The sequence below is a fragment of the Rattus norvegicus genome, chromosome 16 (genome assembly GCF_036323735.1).
Source record: "Rattus norvegicus strain BN/NHsdMcwi chromosome 16, GRCr8, whole genome shotgun sequence".
Taxonomy (NCBI): domain Eukaryota; kingdom Metazoa; phylum Chordata; class Mammalia; order Rodentia; family Muridae; genus Rattus; species Rattus norvegicus.
Window position 1 is genome coordinate 83674288 of NC_086034.1, and position 24415 is coordinate 83698702.

At 47.0% G+C, this 24415-nt stretch overlaps 1 long non-coding RNA gene across 1 annotated transcript; it reads right to left on the reverse strand.

Moving 5' to 3' along the window:
* Window positions 1-1933: 1933 nt before the first annotated feature.
* Window positions 1934-21578, reverse strand: LOC120097560 (uncharacterized). The gene is made up of 5 exons (XR_010058763.1): window positions 20185-21578; window positions 11610-11744; window positions 3998-4058; window positions 2904-3090; window positions 1934-2357 (listed from the first exon to the last, which is right to left on the reverse strand). It is a non-coding gene; the product is annotated as an uncharacterized LOC120097560 (long non-coding RNA).
* Window positions 21579-24415: the final 2837 nt, after the last annotated feature.

Sequence of the window (24415 nt, forward strand, 5' to 3'; positions counted from 1 at the left end):
ACACACACACACACACACACACACACACACACACACACACCCTCCATGCTGCCCAGTAACCACCTTGAAATGCACAGCCCCCAGGAGCTCGGGCAGCCATGCACTGGCAGGGTCAGCAGGGTGACAGAGAGAGAAGAACGTTAATGATGATCATGTCCTGGGGCAGGCCCTCGAAAACTATGAAATAACAGAATTCCACATGGGCCCTTTGGTTTCCTAAAAATGCAGAAAGGACCAAGAAGCGGGCCGTTTGCCTCTTGTGGCACAAGCTCTCCGAGGAAGTATTAGCGACCACTTCACAACGCATCAGCTGCCGGCCTGCTAGGGGCCCCAGGGCTCACTTCTGAGGAAGGTCAAGCGGTATGCTCCGCACTGGATTACCTCTGCCATTCAGTTCATTAGAAGAGTTTATGGACCTACATTATGCCTGTAATTTGTAACCTGCTTGCTGACAAGGATCCATGCTAACATATGTCTAATTTGCCAAGGTTATCTTGAGTTCCGTTCATCTCCTCCACTAACAATGCGCCTCTGATCCCATGCCTCCCGGATGAGGTACATGTGGTTTCATATTTACTGCTATCAATCACAGGTAATTGCCTCCAGCTCCCCAGCTCAGGGTGGAGGGTGGCTTCTCTGTAGCCTTTGATGAAAGATGGAGGGATTGCACAGCCAGGGGAGGGTGCCGTGTCCCAGCCTCCCCAGAAGGAGGGGTCAGTTAATGTAGCCACGGGACACACCATGTAACCCTGCAGAAATGTACAGGGATAGGGGTTTCTGTCTTACTGTGGTTGCGATGGGGAAGAAAGGACACTGTTGCTGGGGTCTTCTCTGGGATCTGGTGAATGTGACCAAGAGTCATCCAAGAGGACAACTGCTGGCACAGTCTGAATGCCTGGATTGTCCAACCTCCCACTGTCTGGGTAGAGCGGTGGCATAGAGACCCCAAGTATTCTACAGAACCAGGCCGTGAGAAGAGCCTTGGGCAGTGGGATTGTGAATTTTAAGGTTTGCGACCCTACTTTGAAGGTTTGGTGCTGCCAGTCAAGCCTCTGCTGGGGCTTCATAGTCAGAACTGAGGGCTAGGCTGCCTGACTAGAATGAGGCAGGCTAGCCCATCTCATTCTCCCTCGTAAGTGATATTGCTGCCTGGTTTGACCATTATGTGTATCTGCATGTGTGTGTGTGTGTGTGTGTGTGTGTGTGCGCATCTTCTTGTGTGCAAGCACACACTCAGGTGTGTATCTGTATGTGCATGTTTGCAAGCACATAATGCTCATGTGTGTATCTGCCTGTGTGTATCTGTGTGCGTGTGTGCAAGCACATGCTCATGTGTGTCTCTGTGTGTGTGTGTGTGTTTATGTGTGTGTGTGTGTATGAAGGTGTGTGTAGACACACACGCACTTATGGAGATGTTCATCCTCAGGAACAATCCTTTCTATGTTTTATTTTTGAGTCAAGGAATCTCATTGGTCTAGAATTCAGTAAGTAGGCTATGATGGTTGCCCAGAAAGCCCCAGGCTTCCATCCTCCTGTCTCTGTCTCTGCAGCACTGGCATTACAACCAGGCAACACCACACCTGGAGTTCTCTCATGGGTTCTGGGCACTGAGGCCAGGCTCTCACTCTTTCAGGGTAAGGACTTCCAACTTTGCTGTCTCTCCAGCTCTGACTTTGTGGATTTCTCCATGCAAAGCACCAATTGCTCACCGTGAGAATGAGCATAGCTGTTTGGGGCTTGGCTTAGGGAAAGAATCCAGAACTGCTGCACGGCTCCAAAGCTACAAGTCTCTCGGATGAATCAGTGTAGAGACGAGAACCTGGGACTTCTCTGCTCATGTGAGCTTCTGACTCTGGCCTATGCTGTGCAGAAGCTAGCAATCCTGGGACATTTGACACTACCTGAGAGACAGCAACAGAATGAAATAGAAACATAATTTCATAAGTGTTTTTTCTCCCTTTGAATAGGTCAGCAGTGATGGTCAAGGAAGAATAAATCTCTCCAAGGATGGATTCTGAAGTTGGGCATGGTGGTATCCACCTGCCATTGCAGTATTTGGAGCTCTCAAATTGAAGGGAGACAAACAAGCCACCGACAATGGCCTCTGTAGTTGCTACTGACCTCACCGCGTGGTCCTGAGTGTCCCTAACGGATGTGTGTGCCCCTTTATGTGGGGCACACAGGGGCCTGTCCTTCATTAGATCACTGATTCCTGAGTTGTGGTCTTGTCTTTCTTTGTTCTCTTGTCACATGTGTAACTGATATTTTAAAAAATTAAAGCCTGATATGGATACCAGGCTTTGAGGTAGGGCAACGTCCAAGGTCCCCTCGGGCAACAGCAGTCCTGAATGAGGCATCTACAAACAGGCCACGTGGTAACTTTTGTTAGTGGACTTTTACCATGGTTAAAAAGAACTCCCCAAAGTTAGATGATCGACTCACAGCAAGGCTTGTGGATCTTACAGCAACGCAGGGCAAGTGAGCTGGAAATTAGACTGTTTGCTCACATTTAGCCTGAGGAGCCTCCCCAGGAAAAGACAAGTGTGGTGGTCAAGGCCCAAGGTGGGAATGGAGGGGCTACGTGCCATGGGCAACTGGCAAGGGCTATGAACATCGTTCCTTTGAATGTAGGGAATTTTCTCTTCAGCCATCGCTGTAGATGTTAGAGGGACAGGCGGGGACACTCCATGGCTCTTCCAACGTTCTCACGGGGTCATGGAAAGAGGCAGGCACATGGCCTGGTATCAGTAACCACAGTCTCTGGTCTGGCACAGACATATGTGACCCACTGAAGGCTCACTGCCTGAGGTTATCGGTCTCTGAGCCTATCTGAAGGCACTTCTTCCTCACGGTGACAAATCTGTCCCTCGTTTTGGGGGCCCAGCACTCTGGGTAGGACTCACCTGTAGAGTTATTACTCTGTTCTGGAAGGTAGCCAATAAGAGCAGGGGAGCCTCAGAGTCAGGGGTCCATCCCTGAAGACATAACTGTGGGCATTGCTGTTCGTCAGAAGCCAGGAAACATGCAGGGGTCACACCTTGTGCTTTTCTACTGTTATTCCATGATGGGTCTCTGGTCTTCCTGAGCTGTCTGGTAGAGCAGAGAGGAATAATGGGAAGGAATGGATGTTGGAGAAGCTCCAGGGCAGGAACTGCATTAGACACAAAGGCGTGTGCTTGCTTTACTCTACCTCATGGCTTACAAGTCTGCATCTGAAGAAGAGAAGGGAATACATGTATTTTATGTATATGAGTGGTTTCTGCCTGAATGCATGTATGTGCACACCATGCGGTGCCCACTGAAGCCAGAAGTGCACTGGATCCTCTGGAACTGGAGTTAGACAGTTGTGAGCCACCATGTGGACGCTGGGAACTGAACTAGGATCCTCAGTAAGAGCAGTTAGTGCTCTTAACTATGGTGCCACCTCTCCAGCCCCCCAGAAGGAGTGTTTTGAAGGACACCTACAGCGTAACAGAGGTCACATTCTTTCCAAATGGTAAACTAGAGAAGTGTTCGGTAAAATGTGCAAAGCAGAAACGAAAGCTCATCTGCCTAGAGAGAAAACCAGCATAGCGCAAAGAAGCTGACATCATAGAAACTTCCCTTCTTTCAACCTGAGGGCTGTGTTTTCAGTGGCTCAGAGGTCACCTTTACAGAGAGGGGCAGATTGGTAATAAGTCTTTAGATAGATGATAGGCAGATGATAGATAGATAGATAGATAGATAGATAGATAGATGATAGATGATAGATGATAGAAGATAGGAGAGGTAAATGATAGAAAGATAGGTAATAAATGATAGAATACACACACACACAGACACACGCACACACACACACGAATATTGACTAGCAATTGACTTCCCAAGGACTTTGGAAGACCAGTTATTTATTCTCTGCTTTCCTGATACATGTGCATGCATGTATACACACACACACACACACACACACACGCACACACACACACACACACACACACACACACACACACACACTCACCTTCACAGACTATGTATGATAAATGCAGAAGACTCTTGTGCTAGGAGCTATCTTGAACATCCTGGAAAGCAAAAGACTGTGTTAGCTCCCTTACATGTCTGACTTACAATTGTTACAACAATCCAGCAAAGGATTTGCATTAGTGAAGATGTTACTGGGCTGTAGAGGACTGGGGTCCTGGCCAAGGCTCATGGCTACACTGTGATAGGGGAGCCAGTCTGGGACAGCCATCCCACTGTGCGTCTTGAGGCCCATTGTACCTCCCCCGTGTTCTTCATTGTGGCTTTTTGTTGTGTGACTTTTCCTGGATAAATATGAATAAATGTCTATTTACCCCAGGTAGGACAACAGCAACAGGCTAAAAGCTGATCCCACCCATGTCTAGCTTGGTGAATAAATGAGTTTATTGGGATTTCTAGCAGTAATGTGGTGACCATGAAAGTCATGTCTCTTGCATAACCTTCAGTCTGCTTCCTGGAGCTGTGAAACTACTTTTGTCTCATACAATCTCTTATACAAGGGAACCTTATGAAAAATTTAAGTTTCTAAGCTGTTAGTTGTGTAATTTTCCTTCACTTCCAAGGTGCATAGCTTCACAGAAGCCAGACCGAGTCTGTGCGTCCTTCTGGTTGAAGAATGTGAACCATAGACAAGACTTTTGCTTCACAGACAAATAAGTATATTGCAGATGACACACCGAAGTGTTGCAGTACTAACTTCTAAAAAGCTAGTGGCTGCAGGATCCAACACTGTATCTGAAAGCTTCTTTTTAAACCATGATACTGTTAGATACATTGCTCTCTTAGATTTGGAGTACCTACTTTGCTAGCATGCTGGGCTATGCAGGGCTTCCAAATATTGATATGTCATGTGATATTAAAAGTCATATCCATTCCTATCACCCTGGCTTTGGTCAGGCTTTGAAAGCTCAAATTTTCTCACTGACAACAATTCCTGTTGCAATTGCTCTTGATGAGGAGGACTGGTGCTGTCATCTTGGGAGAAGCTCTACTGTTTGTGTCTTGTCAGAAGCTCATCTGCGAAAATGTGGCTAGTTTAGCTGGCAACTCACACCTGCCCCTCCCCCACCACCCATACCTAGGTGCTTTTCTTTCTTTATGTGGTGCTGGATATGGAAGCTTGGGTCTTGGGCAGGCTAGTCAAGTGCTATACTGCTCAGCTCCACCCTAAGCTCAGAAGGACTTTATTCTAAGAAACAAGGATCCATACTTTATAAAAAGCACATCTCATTTAATAATGAGAACACTGTAGACTCAGGTCGGCCAAAGTAAGGCTTTATGACCTTGCAAAGTCAGATATTAGCCAGAAAGGTAAGTGAACACATTGAGTGCAGAGAATAAGTTAATGCCAACACGTGACTCCTATTCCATTTGAGGGAATAATTTTTTTTTTCGGAGCTGGGGACCGAACCCAGGGCCTTGCACTTGCTAGGCAAGCGCTCTACCACTGACTAAATCCCCAACCTCTTGAGGGAATAATTTTATCATCTAGGTCTTATCTTTCCCTCATGGCTTAGGTTTATTTTTCTCAACAAAAGCCCTGGGGTTCATCCTGACTATTCTAAAGCTCATCTACTACAGGACCTTGCAGGCAAGCTTGACTGTTTGGCAATTTTATACTCCAAGTTTCTAGTGTCCTTTGGGGGCCTTGATAGTTTGGAGAGATAACTAGACTAGCAAGTGTTAGTGGGGGTCTAGTATTTTCTCTCAGTTTCTATCTGACCTAAGCTGGGTCAAGGCCCTGTTGCATCACTGAGTAAAGCCAGTCTTGGGGCGCAAACGCAGAACTCCCTAGCAAAACATGATCAAGACTCAGAGCTGGTATCAGCAGAGTCTTCGGCAAGGGAGCCCATGTGAACTTGAGGGCACAGCTTATGCCCACAGATCCTGTCCTGCCAAGACTTACAGGCTGGGAATGAAACTCAGATCCTACGCTGTTTTGCCAAGTGACTTCTGCTGCTTCTCCTCCTCGGTCCTCTGAAAGACCGGCAAGTCCTCTTAACTGATGAGCTGTCTCTCCAGCCTCAAACTTATTTCTAGATTTTCATACTAGTATGTGTTGTATGCAGAACACATTCCCACCAGCAGCCCCCTGCAAGCTGCCTTTTCCCACTGCTCTTCCATGTTTAATTTCTTCCTGCATGTCATGTATGCACATGACTTCATGCATCTGTGCAAAATCTGCACGAGGGGGACCACATTATATTTGTCCTTCTCAGACTGTCTCAATTTGATCTTCCTGCCTCTGCCTCCTGACCACTGAGGCAAAAGCCATTCATTGCCACACCCGGCTTCTATACGTTTATTTCTGAGGAAGCGTCCCAAGTATCCCAGAGTGGCCTCTGACCTGCTTGCTTTCTGCTGAGGGTGGCCTTGAACTTTTGGTTCTCTTGTCTCTACCTCTTGAGTGCTAGGATTATAGCCGTGTACCAAGTCAGAGTGGCGTTTTCCTGACCCTGTCTGACCCTTCACACATCTGCTTCGGTCCTTCCACAGGCGCCTGCGTAGTTAGGCGTCTCTCTTCCTACTTCCACTCAATTCCTTGTCATTGTTCTTAGTTGCAAAGTAGTTAGAACCCAGGACATGCTTCCAAATTTTGACCATGTCATTCTCAAAAGTCAGGAAAGCCTATGAATCTGAGGAATGGGCCAAGGAAATTAATTTACACATTCATTCATTCATTCATTCATTCATGCATTCATGCATTGAAACTTGATCTCATAGTCTAGCTTGGCCTCCAACTTCCTAGGTAGCTCATGTTGGTTCCTTAGCCTCTGTACTGGCTGGCTCGACACAACTAGTGTCATCACAGAGAAAGGTGCCTCAGTTGAGGAAACGCCTCCATGAGATCCAGCTTTAAGGCATTTTCTCAACAAGTGACCAATGTGGAAGGGCCCAGCCCATTGTGGGTGGGGCCGTCCCTGGGCCGGTGGTCCTGGGGTCTATGAAAAATCAGGCTGAGCAAGTTATAAGAAGCAAACCAGTAAGCAGCGGCCTCCATGTTCTCTGCATCAGCTCCTGCCTCCAGGTTCCTTCCCTGACTTCCTCCAGTAATGGATAGTGATCTGCAAGTGTAAGCTAAATAAACCCTTTCCCCTCCAACTTGCTTTTAGGTCATGGTGTTCTATCACAGCAATAAAACCCTGACTAAGACAGCCTCTCTATTGCTGGGATTATAGGTGAGAGCCACCATGACAGGGTTGACAGGGGTGCTAGACCTTGGAGCCCTCAGAAATCAGCCCTGTGGGAACCTGGCCTGTTATACAACTTGTCCCAGGAACTGGTCATGGTTGTCCCTTCTGTGAACCTCCCCGACAACCTCCCTCCTCTTCCAGGAATCAGAGTAGAACTCGCCCTACCTCACTGCAAACAAAAGGCTACACACTTAAGACCCTCTCAGCAGACTTCTTTTTATAGCAGACATCTCTCATTTATGCTGGAGCAGGGAGAAGATTCATTAAAAGGAAAAAGATAAAAAAAAAAGCGCCCCCATCCCAGGCTTGACGACAAAGGGCACCTCCCGGTTTGGCTCTCCCCAATGGTGGGACCTAATTACCAGCGGTCCTGGCGGGCTGGGCCTAGGCTGCCAGCTTTGCAGAGTACAGTTCCTTTAATTACACACACATTTCCCTGCTCTCCGCTCTCTGGCAGCCCCATGGCCGGCCGGCACCTGTGCTCTCAGACCTGGGGCCCGGGTCGTCCTGCAGATGTCGAGCCTCTTTTGTTGGTTCCCTATTAGAGGCACTTAATAGGCAGGGGCTGGGGACAGCTTTGCTGAGCGCCTGGCAGTGGACGGCAAACATTGTTCCCTCAGTGGGTAAAGGGTCAAATGGTCTCTCCCCTGCCCAGGCTCAGCTGGATAATTGCTGGTGATTAGCAATTTTAATTACCAGGTGCGAGGGGTCGCCCCTCCCCCATAATTGGGCAGGTTCTTAATAGTCCTATGGCTGCAACCAGGGAGTACCTTTTACCAATATGTTCTGGGCCTTTTAAAGTTAATTAAATTAAAGCCCCTAAAACTGCCAAGGACGGGCTGGGGAATCTTCTGCTCCAGTCAGAACAGATTTCCAGTAACATGCATCCTGCAAATGAGCAGAGGTTAGCCCCCCACCCTCCCCGGAGCAGCGTGTACCTTGTGATTATAACCAAGATGGCCTCCAGCATCTCAGCTGCTAGGTTCACACCCTGATTTCCAGGGGCTTCATGGGATTCCTGATTCTGTCTTGGTCCAGGGAGAAACAGCCTCAGTTTCTCCAAATGGGTATAATTTACATCCAACCAATGCAAGTGTTTATCTCAATTGAGCAGGGACCTCCCAGGGCCGGGAGCCTGAAAGTTCTGGGGCCTGGAAGTACAGCGGAGAGAGGGGGAGAGGAATGAGAGGGGAGTGGGTGGGAGGTGAGAGGAGGGGGAAGGAAGGAGAGGAGGACAGACGGACAGACGGACAGACAAGGATGCGCTTCTCTATGTGACCCTGCAGGGACCACAAACCCTAGGTTGATCTCAGTTTCTCCTGTAGAGCATGGCTTGGAAATGGCTTAGCTGGTATCTTGAGGTGGAGATTGGGTGCAAAGATAGCAGTGGTCTCTGAGGCGAGGTGGGGGAGGTTGCAGAAACACAGAGGTGCGGGACTGAAAACAACAGTGAAGACCCCTTGCGTGCCCTCAGTGCTTTTTCCTGCTGGGCTGGGAACTCTTCCAGGAGGCCCTTGGCCTTCAGCTGCCCCACACCAGTGGCACACAGGAGACTGACAAGTTTTGCCTTTGACCACATTCTGTCCCAACCTCGGTTTCTTTGGCCCCACTTTTAGCAGCTTTAATTAAAACTAACTCCTTCCTGTAGGCCATGTGTGTCCCCCAAGACTGGATTCTGCCCTAGCACGTGCCAACAGAATCCTTCCTTTTCTGCAACAGCGGCCCCCTTCTTCAGTTTCCTACAGTCCCTCGAGGACTGTGAGACCCTTGGAGCACTTAGCTGCTGGGCCTGGAACTCAGGAAGCTTCTGGCCAAGGAAACATGGAGGAGGCTCTGGGTAGTGGGTGGATGGATATGAGAGGCCCATGTGGTCCCAGGCATTGGGTCCTGCTGGTCAACGGGCATGAGGCAGGTCAGGAGGCCCAACAGGAGACTGCCCAGGTAAGTGTGAAAGTGAGACACGGCCCAGACATGTCCATCCATAATCCAGTAATTTGTAATTGGAAAATTCTCTCTCTCTCTCTCTCTCTCTCTCTCTCTCTCTCTCTCTCTCTCTCTCCCTCCCCCTCTGCAACCTGCTCTACCTGTCACCTTTTTCTGCTTCCTGTCCACAGTGTCATACATGAAGCAGCAGTTTCCCTGCTGGGGACCTGTGCAGAGAGCTCTGGGTTCCTCTGAGTCCCTGCTAAGGCAGTGTGTTCTGCTCTTTGGTAGGTAGCTCAGCCTCCAAGGATGGCTGGACCTCACTGGGCTTGGAGAGCAGCTGGAAGCCATGGTTTTATATAGCATCCCCATCCCTTTTTGGTCCCTACAAAGAGACATCATAAGGGCCCCATATGTGAAGACAGTAGTGACTGGGACATTTGACTATGGCAGCTGCCTGGAAGGCTCAAGACAATGGTGCAGGGGAGATCGGTTGGCACGTGGTTGAGCATAATCTGGGTGTATGCGAAGTCTTGGCTGGCAGGCGACCTGATCATTGCTCATTTTGCCTTTGCTTTAAAAATGTCTTACATATGGTGGGACACACCTTTAATCGTAGCACTCAGGAGGCAGAGTCAGAGGCAGAAAGATCTCTGTGAGTTTGATGCTAACCTGGTTTACAGAATTCCAGGACAGCCAGGACTACATGAAGAGACCCTGTTTCAAAAAGCTAAAATATAACAGGGATAGCCATGACTATGTCTGTCTTTCTTTCTTTCTTTCTTTCTTTCTTTCTTTCTTTCTTTCTTTCTTTCTTTCTTTCTTTCTTTCTTTTCTTTCTTAAGTAGGTGTCTGGATATGTATATGTTACAGCATATATGTGTAAGTCAGAGGCCAGCTTTTGGATCCCAGATATAAAACTTGGGTCACGAAGCCTGGCAGTTTTACAGTGACCTTTAGTGAGCCATTCCACCGAGGACAGTCAACTCTGCAGTTGACTCTCGCAGGGAGTGACTGTGCGGGTTAAGTTCTAAAGACTGCAGAGGGGTTGGGGTGTGTGTGCAAAAGACTCCTGAACGTTACATTAAATGGCCCGCAGGTTCCGTGTCTGTTCTGTGCATACAGCGTGAAGCATATGCAGCAGAGGTCTCTTCTGTTGTGTTATAAAGCTGTTTCTGATAAAGAGGCCACGGGTGACCGAAGAGGGAGCCACACTGACCAGTGCCATCCACAGGGAGGCATGCAGAGAGGGGAGCTCAGGGCAAGAGGAGTAGAGGATGGATAAGGAAGAGGAAGGGAGAGAAGCAGAGGAGAGAGAGAGGGAGAGAGGTGGGGGAGGGAGAGAGGGAGGGAGGGAGGGTGAGAGGGAGAGAGGAAAGGGAGAGAGAAAGGGAGAGAGAGAAAAGAGAAAGAGAGAGAAGAGAGGAGAGAGAGAGAGAGAGAGAGAGAGAGAGAGAGAGAGAGAGAGAGAGATATGCTTAGAGGCTTAGAGGGAGGTGCCCTGTCTGTGGCCTCTTAAGTGGCTGCCACTGTTAGCCAAATTGTCCCTGTCCCAAGAGAAGCCCGTACTTTCCTCAGTGCCCCAGTGGACTGACTGCAGAGCCTCTAACAGAACTGTTCTCCACACCCACCCGGGCTGTCAGGGGAGTTATGCTTGCCTCAGTCTTGTGTGTGGACGTCAGCCCCAGCCCTGCTGCCTCAAGACAAGCCCGGACGACTCCATTGCTATTAGTCGCCCGCAGCGCCTCTCAACACACGGACTTCCTCGCTGCGCCGAGAACACAGGTATTGTGGCCTGAATTATGAGCTTGCTGTGATAATACACCGTATTGATTCGACAGAACAACTTGTCTATTCTGTCTTCTCTCCCCCCATCTCCCAGAAAGGAGGCTGACAATCAAGAACAGAAATATTTTGGACTTTGCGTCTTTGCGGCACGAAGATGATTTTTTTTAAAAGTGCAATAATCGCAAAATAAGATTTTACAGGGAGGACGCAGGTTCTATGCGAACCAGGAAGGTGAAACTTCTTGGAGCCCTTATCCTAAGATAAATGCTGAGCTACTGGGCTCCTGAGCAGAGGAAATTGACGGCGTTGTCCTAAACCTACAGTCATGCAGGTAGAAATAGGAAGAAGCTTCTACCTTAGAAAATAAAAGGATAAAGTTTCATCTCTGTCCTGTTTACTGTCTGACAGTCTCTGGGCCCCCAAGTGTTCTGTGACTTACGTGACACCACAGCAGATACGTTGAGTATCACCATGGACGGTCTAAATCATTGACATCACATAAGCCTGCTTCCCACATCCATGGAAGCAGGTTGGATTCCAAACTGACAACTGGCAGAGCAAGTGAACGTCTGTCTATAGTGATCCAGCCCATTGGGAGTCACCCTCTCTAATAAGTACTTCTATAAATAAGGAAGTCGTTGTTTTCCTTTAGAACACCTCCATCCAGACCTCACCAGCTGCACCCACCTTCATGCCACGAGGCCATCATTGATTTGAAGCTTCATGGCTGCTGCCTACATCGGTCTGGAAAGAAGAGGCCAGTGAAGGAGAAGCCGGGCTTGCATTCTTCCTCCTTAGTTTGCCCTCCACTTGCAGAAAACCCTGGATATAAAAGGACCTTGTTAGTGTGCAATCAGATTCCCTTTTCCAGGCTGCTATTCTTACTAAGACAGGTTCACGCTATCCGGGGAGGCTTCACCCGATCCAGGGAAGTCTGCAGAGACAGATATGCTAACAGATACCTTGGATCCAGATGCGAGTGTGTCTTTTCGGGACTCGGTTCACCTCAGGATAGCAGTTGCCAACAATTGCTCAGACCCAAGAGGCCCCTCTTGCAGAGAACTCATCACACATTGCAATGAAATGGGACTTGCTGCTCCTGGCCATTGTGCCTCAGAGACCTCCCTGGAAGGTGGCAGCTATGTTCCCACATTGCTTTCATCAGAAAAAACACCCAGAAAGGCTAGCAGAGGGTTTTCCACAAATAAAGCCAGAGTGAGGATGAGCCAGCAGTATGCGGCAAAGTGGAGATGAAGGGTCACAGAAGTTATGGCCAGTGACCCGGGGGAATCTGCTTGGGTAGAGTCATTGTGTGTGATCTGGGAGGCTCACTCCTCGGAAGGATAGCTTTGTTCTGAATTTCTGTTTATTCTTTTAGGAAATTTGCTAGCGAGATGGTGAGTTAAACACCTGTCCTTTATCTAGACTTTAAAAGGAGCATATAATAGAGATATCATGGATATATAATGGATAAATATACACATATACTTACATATATAATTGCATATCTGTACATTTACTTGTGTAATGGATAAATATATGTGCACAGCATGTACATGCATATACATACATGCATGCGTGTATAATATACAACTGGATACATGCACTTGTATATGATACACATTCATATTAAATGCACATATGATTTGTATACACACACATATACAAACACACCCAGGAGGTATATAATGTGTATATAGTTGTACACAGCACACGTATCTAACTGAGCGCATACATACATACACACAAACAAACAGACGTGCTTTTCTCCTAACCATCTAAGAGACAGGCATTCAGTAGTCCTGGAGACACAGAACGCCCACTTCCACCCTGCATGAATAGTTGAAGAAGCCATCGTTGTAAAGTGCTTGGCTACACCGATCCCCCTGGCTTGGCTTGGTTGAACCACTTGAAGCTGGGGTGCAATTGAAGTCCTGTGGCCTAGGAACCCCATTCCGGGTATCACAAGCAGAGCAGAAGCGGGGACGAGGCTAACAAGTGAGGAGGTTTCAGCAGAAATTGTTTCTAGAACTACTGCTGAGGACGTGTGTCTCTAAGCCAGGACATCCACACCCCACTCACAGATCCAGCGCCCGGAATGGATGCTCTATCAATGGCCGCTGCCTGCCATAATGGCTGGATTAAGAGGGGCAGTGACTCCTCCCACCACATCCTAAGGTGGACACACGCCAAGATCAGGTTGACAGTTTATCACCTACCTCGCTGCTATGCTAACAGATGTACCCCCCTCCCCAGCCCCTGAGGTCCCTTTCTTTACCTGCACCTTCATTCTCACAACCCAGCTTGGGCTGCCCCTCCGAGACAGGCCTTCCCGGGGTGCAGCTCAACTGGAGTTTGTCGCAGTGTCTAGTAGCATGGAGAACCCCCCAGGGACCATCTTATGAAGGCAGGAAGTGTGTACCAGCCCATTTGGGGAACGCTCACGTGCTTCTGGTCCTGGTGGTCATTCAAGCCATAATTTCTAAGTGGTCTTTCTGTTGTGGGATAGTGTGGTTTATCTAGAGCATGGACCATTTAAGGAGACAGGAGAAGGAAGAAAGCGTCTCCAGCCTTAAAATGGAAAGTCCTGTGTGTCCTATAAGGGACCTGCTGTGAAGATGAACCTGTCCTTCCAGCCTGAGTGACTACCTTGTCCCAAGTCTGTGCATAGAGATAGACACTCACAGGACACGTGTGTGTGTGTGTGTGTGTGTGTGTGTGTGTGTGTGTGTGTGTAGGGAGAAGAGGGGGCGGCTGGAGAGGGATGGCTTGCACTGGCTATGGGCCTTAGGTGGAGACTGGTGTGTAACTCAGCTGTAACTGGTGTGTTCTCTGTAAAGTCAGGAAACTGGGATCTCCCTGAACAAGCTCCTTCTAGGCACAGCTGGTTCTGGATGGGCATGTGAAGGTGGGACCCAGAGATATCATCCATGCTGGAGATGTGTGTCCCAGGCAGTGGCGTTCCTCTGCTATGGCTGCTTTAGAGCGACAAGTTCTGTTTTTCCTTCTAGATGCATGGGAGGGAAGTCAGGCTTGCTTTGCCTGGCTGGGCTGTGATTGAGATTTCTGCATTTGGCTCTGTTGGAAAAGCCCACGACAGAGAATGTGAGGGGCAGATGACTGAGCTCGGTGCGTCCGGGGAGTTAGGATCTGAAACATAAGCCTGTGTTTTGCCTTTGGCTTTTGCCGATGTCTGGGTGATATTTTCTAGGACATGAGCAAACCTGTTGGTCCTGTGGGTAGACAGAATAATTCTGGTGTGCACTTTGAGACAAGCACCACGAGTCCCTGAGACTATAATGCATCTCTTTGTGTGCGTGTATGTATGAGTGTGAGACTGTCTGAACACATCTGTGTGCATGCAAGTCAATGTGGACATGTGTGTGAACATGTGAGACTGAACACATCTGTGTGCATGTGTGCAAATGTATGTGGACATGTGTATGATCATGTGTGTGACTGAATACATCTGTGAGCATGTGTACAAGTGTATGTGGACATGTATGTAAGCATGTGAGACTGAACACATCTGTGTGCATGTGTGCAAATGTATGTGGACATGTGTGTGATCATGTGTGTGACTGAATACATCTGTGAGCATGTGTACAAATGTACATGGACATGTATGTAAGCATGTGAGACTGAACACATCTGTGTGCATGTGTGCAAATGTATGTGGACATGTGTGTGATCATGTGTGTGACTGAATACATCTGTGAGCATGTGTACAAATGTACGTGGACATGTATGTAAGCATGTGAGACTGAACACATCTGTGAGCATGTGTACAAATGTATATGGACATGTGTGTGAGCATGTGAGACTGAACACATGTGTATGTGTGCAAATGTATGTGGACATGTGTGATCGTGTGTGTGACTGAATACATCTGTGAGCATGTGTACAAATGTATGTGGACATGTGTGTGAGCATGTGAGTGAAAATGTCTGAATACATCTGTGTGTATGTATGCAAATGTATGTGGACATGTGCGAGACTGTTTGACTGCATCCCTCTGAAACATGTATGTAGGTTCACATGCATGTGCATGCGTGTCCATGCTCCCTAATCATGAAAAGTAAGTGGAGAAAGGTGGACAGTGAGCCTTGGGCAGGAGAGGGGGCTGCATCCTTTCCTCCCTGATCAGAACATAACACTTTTATTTTGACCCACAGCTGTGGAAAGAGACCATTTTGAACGGTAGCAGTGGAAACTGTATGTACAGCTGCTTTCTTCTGAACGGCCTGGACTTCTTAAAGAAACCACGAAATTCCTTTACATATCTTTTGTTTCTTGAATTTTAATGAAAAGATTGATTTCTGGTCATTATTTATCTATTGTCAACTTTAACAAACAGCTGTAGTGATAATTGCTGGATTTCCACACTGTCAGTTCACAAACATGGAGTTGTGCTATTACTCACATCTATGGCGTTTTCCTGTAAATACAGACTTAGTGCTGGTTTTCAATAAATACACAAAGATGGCAATTACCACTGTAACTATGTCAACATATCAAAATACATAAAAATAAATAGCAAAAATGTGATTCTCCACTAGATATGCAAAAATACTTATTTTGAGGCAGCTTGTCACACTATTTTAGAAACACCATCACCAAACACCACATCGTTTCCCTAGGCCCTGGTGACTGCTTTCTGGCCTTCATTATGGGGCCTGCATGGAGACGTCTCTGTTCTTGATGGTCACATCTCCGGGTTGCCAGGCCTTCAAACATCACTGGCTTTGAACTCCTATAGGCACTGGGTCCTTGTGGCATACTCTTCAGAGAAGGAACAGCGCTCCCCCTAAGGAGACACTGAGCCGCTGATACAGGAGCGTGAGCTGCTCTGAGGAAATCTGATTCAGGAATCTATGCTGAGCAGAAAGTAAGGCTTCACACTGTCTCCCGTCGTGAGGCTGAGTTGGAAGAGACCGATTAAGAGATGAACATTTTCTCACCTCTTATGTTTTGCCACCATGTTACCAGAGTCCCTCTGTGTGATCGGCAGGTCCTAAGGGGTCTAAATGTTTGAGAGTGGCATCTGAAGGAAGGGCCCAGGCCTGTCCAATGTGCTGTTTGATCACTCCTCTAGAGACAGTCATTCTCCTTTGCTCTGAGTTTCTGACTAAAGTAATACACTTGTTTATGGGCTGGTTGAGGGCTTGATTGTTACCATGTGTGTCTTAACACATGTGTCCATGTCCATACTTCATGACCATGAACACAAGGTTTCTACAGTAGAAAGGGACCAAAATAAGAATCTACACAGTATCACTTGGGAACAGAACCAGTAGGATACACACAGAGTAAACTGACACATACACACTGTATACATGTATGTACACACAACCCAGAGAGAGGTTTTTAAAATTTCATTTTTATGTGTGTGAGTTTTTACCTGTATGTATGTCTATGCCACACACGTGTATAGTACCCATGGAGGCTAGAAGATGGTATTAGATCTGTTGGTAATAAGCTGCCACATAAGTGCTAGGACTTGAGCCTTGTTGGTAAGTGCTAGGACTTGAGCCTGAATCCTCTGAAAGAGCGGCCAGTGTTCTTACTGAGAAATTTTACTTTAATGAATTACCACACATAATTATGAAGACCAACAAAACCTCTATAATCTTCAGGGTGCAGGAGCAGGCATGAGAATGGGGAATGGGGCTGCCCTAGTTTGAGAGTCAAGCAAGTCAGGTCTGAAGGACAGCAGGACGGAGACACAGGAGAGCTCGGCTTCAGTTACTCAAAGCAAGAAAAGCAAAACACAAGGGTAGAAGTGGTGACGAAGTCAACAGATGAAGATAGGATTCAGTAAAATCCCAAGTAGTTAGAATAAAAACAGATTAGAGAGATCAAGAGAGCAGATATGAGCAAATATCAAACCTGTGACAATAGCATAATGAACAAACATATCAACGGTGCATGGGATATAAACAGTACAAACTCACCTATTAATTAGCAAAGTATATCCAAGTGGGGCAGCCACAGAGACTCAACTATATGCTGTCAACAAGAAACCTACTGTAAAGTGAGAAAACTAGCTGTAAGCAGAGGGTCAAAGCATTAGATGCAAAAAAAAACAGGACCAGAGATAGCCTATCTAAAAAGGTACCTGCTACCAAGCCTGAGCTCAACCCCCCAACCAGCATGGTAGAGGGAAAGAACCATTTCCCACAGGGTATCCTCTGATGCCCACACAGGAACCATGGTGGGTGTGCACACTTTGGGCCCTCATACACAATATAGGAAAAGACTCAAACATGGTTGGGAAGGAAGTCTGATGGCTTGTGTAGTATCAAGTGAAGTAAACTGCAGGACAGAATGGTTACCAGGGTTGGGGAGCCAGCATTGGTCACCAAGAAGGCACAGTACAACATACATGAATCCAAAGAACTCAGAATTCACAAAGCAAAACATGCTCCTGGAAAAGGCCAATAATCAAATCCACAGCCATGTGTGAACCTTCTGCCCCCACCCTAGTGTCTTAGTTATTATTGCTGTGACGAAAACACCAAGACCACAAGCTACTTGGGGAGGAAAGGGTTTATTTGGCTTACACTTCCGTATCATAGTTCATCATCAGAATAAGTCAGAACAGAAACTATAACAGAGCAGGAACCTGGAGACAGGAGCTGTTGCAGAGGCCATAGAGGGGTGCTGCTTACTGGCTTGCTCCCCATGGCTTGTTCAGCCTTTCTTATAAAACCCAGGACCACCAGCTTAGAGATGGCTCCAACAATGGGCAGCTGATGTGTCCTCTTCTGGTGTGTCTGAAGACAGCTACGAATACTCATAAATAAAAATTAATAAAAGATTTTTTAAAAGTCAAGTGAAAATATTGTGAACTGAATTAAAGTGAATATTTACTATACTAAAAAAAGTGTGGGAAACATTTAACTGGAGACAAGAGGAGATGCATTCGAAATATAAAATGTTACACCAGAGATCTATACCAGGAACTCTTTTTATCAGAAACAAGCTGAGCTTCCTAACCACAGATCTGATCTTTCGTTTCTGGGGATTGAACAAGGCATACGCCACATCTGAAGGAAATGAGAGAGAAAATAATGAAGATGAGGGATTAAACTAAGATGAGAGCAGAAAAACAGCAAGAAAAATTGATGACTCCAAGAGCCAGTTCTTTGAAAAACAAACAAACAAACAAACAAACAAAAAACAATTAAACCGATAAATTGCTCTTGAGAGCAATTGGGATGAAAGGGAACAGCCTCACAGGTTTGACATTTGAACCCTTGATCGCCCCCTGATGGTCTGTTTTAACAGGTTTCAAAGACCGTAGATGAAGCCTGGGTGAAGGAAGTGGGCCTCTTCGGGTGGGCCCTGAGATTTTATAACCCGCCCTACTTCCTGTTCTCTCTCTGCTACCTTTTCAGCCAAGATGTGAGCTGAGGAGTTAGCTACATGCTTCCGAGAGCTACCACGGCTCTTCCCCTGTCCGTTCCCCCTCCATGATGCTGGAATCCCCTCAAGCCACGAAGTGATACAAACCCTGCGTCCCTGAGCTGCCTAACCCACCCACGGGAAAATATGTAACGGACACAGAACTCGGAAATGCCTCGCATGGCAGAACCCAGCTCTTCCCTTGGATCTAGAGCGTCAAGCTGGAGCGCAACCATGGAGTTTCCGGTGCTGCCCAGGCTCATCAGGCCTGAATGCAGTGTGTCGTGATCACACTGTTCACCCCAGGGTATGCCTGTGGTAGACAGAGCTGCCTCTCCACCATGTCCTCGGAGAAGTTGAGCCAATGGGAATATCTGCAGGGTCATTCCCATCAGAACTCACGCAGACTGTCATGGCCTCCCTTCCCTCTCTATCTGTTCTGTCCCCCCACGCCCTTTGAAGCAGGAGAGAGATGGAGGGAATTGCATAGGAAGGGAAAAGTCCCCCACTTCCCACCCCCCTCCATCAGCTGAGAATAAAGAATTCTGGCGTGTGCAGGTGAAGTGGTTCAGTGGATAAAAAAAGCAAAGATATAAGACTGCTTGACCCAAATTCAAGCTCTAGAGTATGCCTTTCTCAGCGTGCCCGGCCAACTCAGCGGCGACTGTGCAGTGACCTTCCCCAGGTGTCCTCCTTATATCAGCCATAATACTTGTCGAAGTGACTGGGCCACTGCAGGCGACAGGATAGGCATAGGAGTGGGGGCGTGGCAGTGTGGTGGGCAGGCTTCCGGTCAGCTCCCAGCTCCCAGCCAATCAGAGTCCAGTTTCCCCATCTGTAAAACTAGTCTCCAGTGGAAACTGGAGATTATAAAAAGGGTTCCTGTACAAATGCTGTGTTACGTTACTAACATTATAAGGTTATTATGATTATTATTGCCACACATTGACTTTTGACCAGAAATCAGAGGACTCGGGAAGACAGAAAGCCATGCAGAACTGACAGATCCAGCAGGAAGCACTCTCGATCCCCCAAGCTTATTAGGGGTGAGAAAAGCCTCTTTAGTAACTGATAGAGATGTGGGGCTCAGAGCGGACCTCCAGTCATCGCAATGGAGAGGCCAAGAATTCCATACAGATGGCAGCCAGGGCCCTGGCACGGGGCAGCCAGATCCCGGCACAGACCAGCTTAAGACAAGATTAGTGTGGAGCACGGAAGACCCAGCGGGTCTGCGTGGGTGAGATAAGGAAGCTGGAACAAGAAAGGCTTGTACTGCCCAGGCTCCCCACAGAGGCAGCTGGGCAGGGGCTGGAACCCATTGCTCTGGGTGCCATTGGAGTGTCTGCTGTGTCACTGTGCCTGCTGGGGCTGTGGGAGAAATGTGCACGGCAGTTACAAACCGGGAAATGTCTGAAATGAGTGTGAATTCACCCGGTAGACAGTAAACAGGCTTTGCGGGGAAGAGGGAGTAGACTGGGCCAACAAAGTCAGGCCGGCCCCTGTGTGTGCTCAGGAGCCCCTCTCCTCTGCCTCAGCGCATCTGCCTTCAAGGGCCATGTTCATCAGACACCTCTTCTTTCTCATGCGAGCCCACACACTAGCTGCTCTTACTCTTGCTTTGTGGCCTCTGCTATGGCCACATCACCCCTTTCTTATTTGTTTGTTTGTTTGTTTATTTATTTAATGTATACATTGTTGCTGTCTTCAGACACACCAGAAGATGCCCTCTGATCCCATTGCAGATGGTTGTGAGCCACCATGTGGTTGCTGGGAATTGAACTCATGACCTCTGGAAGAGCAGTCAGTGCTCTTAACCACTGAGTCATCTCTCCAGCCCGTGTCACCCCTTTCTTACGTTTCCATTCTGTCTCCGCTTGTTCTAGTGTGAGCAGAAGCTGTTCGGACACAGCTGATCACCAAACGGTGGGAAGGGCGACTGCAAGGGTGCCTGTGAGCTGGACTTCACCGATGTGGACAGACTCAGTCACGCGTTCCGTGCTGTGATAACAGAGGACGTCATGAGCAACGCGTGTCAATGGTACAGATTTGTGTATGTGCGCAGTTCCCACACAGATGACAGCAAGCCAAACCAGCGACTTCTGTGCGAGCATGTTGGTTCAATACCATTGCCCCTCCTCATAGATGGGAGGAAGAAAAGAACCATATGCTCTCAAAACTCACAGAAATGCCACAGAAGCACACATTCTTGATAACGGTTTGTTAAAATAAGAATAGAAGAAAAACTTTCTCCTGGGAAGACTAAAATAACAACAAATAAGATTAAAAAAAAAAAAAAACAGAGCACAGGGGAAGATACAACACTGCAAATCTCTTTGTCAGCAGAAATGCAGGTGCCCAGCATCTTACTCAACACTGAATTAACAAACGTGAAACTCTAAGGTGTGATGGTCCTCTCACTAGACGCGGAGAGGGCCTTTGACAAAGTGTGACATCCTTCATGATAAAAGTACTGGACAGGTTAGGACTACAAGCCTCATCATAATAAAAGTAGTTTAAAGCAAGCCTACAGCCAACATGGGATTAAGTAGAGAGTAACTCAATCAGTAACAAGGCCAGGTTGTCCACTCTCTCCATAGCTATTCAATATAGTACCTGACGTTTTAGCTAGAGCTAGAAGGAGACCGAGGGAGTACAAATTGAAAAGGAAGAGTTCAAAGTGTTATTATTTGCAGATGTATGACAATACATAAGTGACATAATTTTTATCCTACAGCTGATCAGCACTTTCAATAAAGCGACTGGGTACAGGGATTAACTCAAAAACAAAACAAAACTCAGTAGCCCTCCTATAATACAAATGACACGTAGACTGAGGAAGAATTCAGGGGAAAACACTCTTCACAACAGCCTCAGATAGTACAAAAACGTCTTGGTGTGACTCTAACCAAGCATGTGAAAGATCTGTATGACAAGAGCTTCCAGTCTCTGCAGAAAGAATTGGAGAAGATCTCAGAAGATGGAAAGATTCCCCCATTGCTCAAGGAGCAACAGGATTCACACAGTGAAAATGGCCATCTTACCAAAAGCAATTTTACAGATTCGATCAGTTCAATTCCCATCAGAATCCCACACGATCCTTCACAGACCTCGAAAGGACAATTCTCGACTTCATGGATAAAAGCAAGCCCGGGATCGCTAAAACAATAAAAGATTGCTGGGGGGATCGCCATCACTGATCTCAAGTTGGGCTTTACAGCTACAGTAATGAAGCCCGCATGGTGTTGGCATGAAAACAGACACATTGATCAATGATATCAAGCTGAAGACCTGGACAGTAATCCAACCATATATGGACACCTGATTTTTGATAAAGAAGCCAGAAATACACACTGGGGGAAAAAAAACTGACGACATCTTCAACAATTGTTGCTGCTCAAACTGGATGTCTGCGTGCAGAAGAGTGCAAATAGATCCATATTTATCACTCTGCACACAGCTCAAGTCTAAGTGGATTAAAGACCTCCTCATAAAACTTGATACACTGACCCCGACAGAAGAGAAAGTGGGGAATAGCTTTCAATGCATTGGTACAGGAGACAGCTCCCTGAACAGAACACAGTAGTTCTAGCTCCAAAACCAACAATAAATGGGGCCTCATGAAACTGAAAAGCGTCCATAAGGCAAGCAACACCATCAATAGGACAATGCAGCAGCATAAAAAGGTGGGGAAAGAGTTTTTCCAACACCATCACACCTAATAACTAATATCCGAAATATATAAAGAATTCAAAACACTAGATATCAAAAAAGCAAATAATGGAGTGCACACCCAAGCAGAGAATTCTCAATAGAGGAACCTCACAAGGCTGAGAAACACGTAAAGAAATGTTCGATATCCTTGGCCATTTGGGAAAGGCAAGTCAAGAGCACTTTGAGACTCCATCTTTTGTCTTTCAGAATGGCTAAGATCAATAACACAGGCACATGCCGGTGAGGATGTGGAACAAGGGGAGCAGTCCTCCATTGCTGGTGGGAGGGAAAACTCTTACGGACACCATGGAAATCAGTGTGGTGGCTTCTCTATCTTAAGACCCAGCCAGAGCACCTCTGGACATATACCCAAAGGACAATCCTACTACAGGGACATTTGCTCAACCAGGTTCACTGCAGTTTCATTCTTAATAGCCAGGAACTGGAAACAACATATGTGACCCTCAACAGAAGAATGAGTAAAGAAAAGGTGGTCTGTTTACACAATGGAGTATTACTCAGCTGCTTACAAGCATGACCCTGGGCTGGAGAGATGGCTCAGTGGTTAAGAGCACTGACTGCTCTTCCAGAGGTCCTGAGTTCAGTTCCCAGCAACCACATGGTGGCTCACAGCCGTCTGTAATGGGGTCTGATGCCCTCTTCCGGTGTGTCTGAAGACAGCTACAGTGTGCTCACATACACAAAATAAATAAATATTTTTTTTAAAATGACATCATTAAAAAAATGACATCATGAAGTTTGAAGGCAAATGGATGGAACTAGGGGAAAAAATCCTCCTTAGTGAGGTAACTCAGACCCAGAAAGACAAATATGGTACGTATTCATACAGGTACATTAGCCATTAACTAAGTGATACTCAAGCTATAATCCACAGACCCAGAGAGGTCAGGTAAAGAGGAGGAGTATAGGGAGGGTACATGGATCTCCCTGCGAAGGAGAAATAGAAAAAATTATGAGTTGTTTTAGTTAGGGTTCCTATTGCTATGACAAAAACACCATGATCAAAAAGGAAGTCGGAGAGGAAAGGGTTAATTCGGCTTCCACTTCCAGACCATAGTCCATCATTGGAGGAAGTCAGGACAGGGACCCAAGCATAGCAGGAATCTGGAAGCAGGAGCTGATGCCATGGAGGGATATTACTTACTGACTTGCTTCCCCTGGCTTGCTCAGCCTGCTGTCTTATAGAACTCAGGACCACCAGCCCAGGGATGGCCCCACCCACAATGGGCTGGGCCCTCCCACCTTGATCTCTAATTGAGAAAACGCCTTAGAGTTGATCTCATGGAGGCATTTCCTCAACTGAAGGCTCTTTTCTCTGTGATGACTTTAGCTTGTGTCAAGTTGACACACACACACACACACACACACACACACACACACACACACACATTACACACACACACAAAGCAAAACAAAACAAAAAACAAAAACAACAAACAACAACAACAACAATAACAAAAAACAAAAACAAATACAAAAACTAGTCAGGACGCAAGTGGACTGGAGGTGGGTGGAGATGAGAGCCAGAGGGACACAGGGATGAAGGAGTGGGGGACTCGGGGATGGAGGTGTGACCAAGGCAGCTCAGTCAGTCAACAGCATCTTGAGGGAGGGGACGAGGATTGTAAAGAAAAAAGATAATTAGACAACAATATAACATGACTCCAGCCAATTCTGAGGCTGAAGCGGGTTTATTTAATTTTTTCCAGTCTGCTTTTATACCATTCTAGGCACATACAAAGAATATGATCAGACCTGAGGCATAAGCAGAGCAGTTAAGGAACAAACAAAGCATAAACAGAGGTCCCACGATTACTGCACTCAGGGTCTTATGGAGACCCATCAAGATGCTAAGAGCACATTCCTCAGCTGTACTCATCTTGAGCCTATTTCCTAGTCCTAGCCCAATGTCAAATTCCTGCCAAATTCCTAGAAGGTGGCACCAGGAGCTCTCCACAGTGGGGAGAGGTGGCTGGAACTGGGGAGAGGGGGGTGAGCTTTGGGGTAGGGGAAACCATGTGCAGTAGAAACTTCCTGGAAATAATGGAAATCATCAGAGACCCAGAACCAGACTTTATGCTGGGAGAGAGTCCAAATTGGAGGTCCCTATCAAATCCCTACCCTCAGAGCCCAGGGAAGAATCTAAAGAAGAGGAGGACGGAAGAGTATAAGAGTCAAGGGGATGGAGGACATTTGGAGAACACAGCCCTCTGAATCAACCATCCATTGAGCTCACAGAGACTGAAACAGCAAGCATAGGTTAATGCCAGATCCTCCACATACGTATTAGAACTATTAGCTCAGTGTTTTTATAGGGCTTTGGACTGTGAGAGCAGTGGGTCTCTGACTCTATT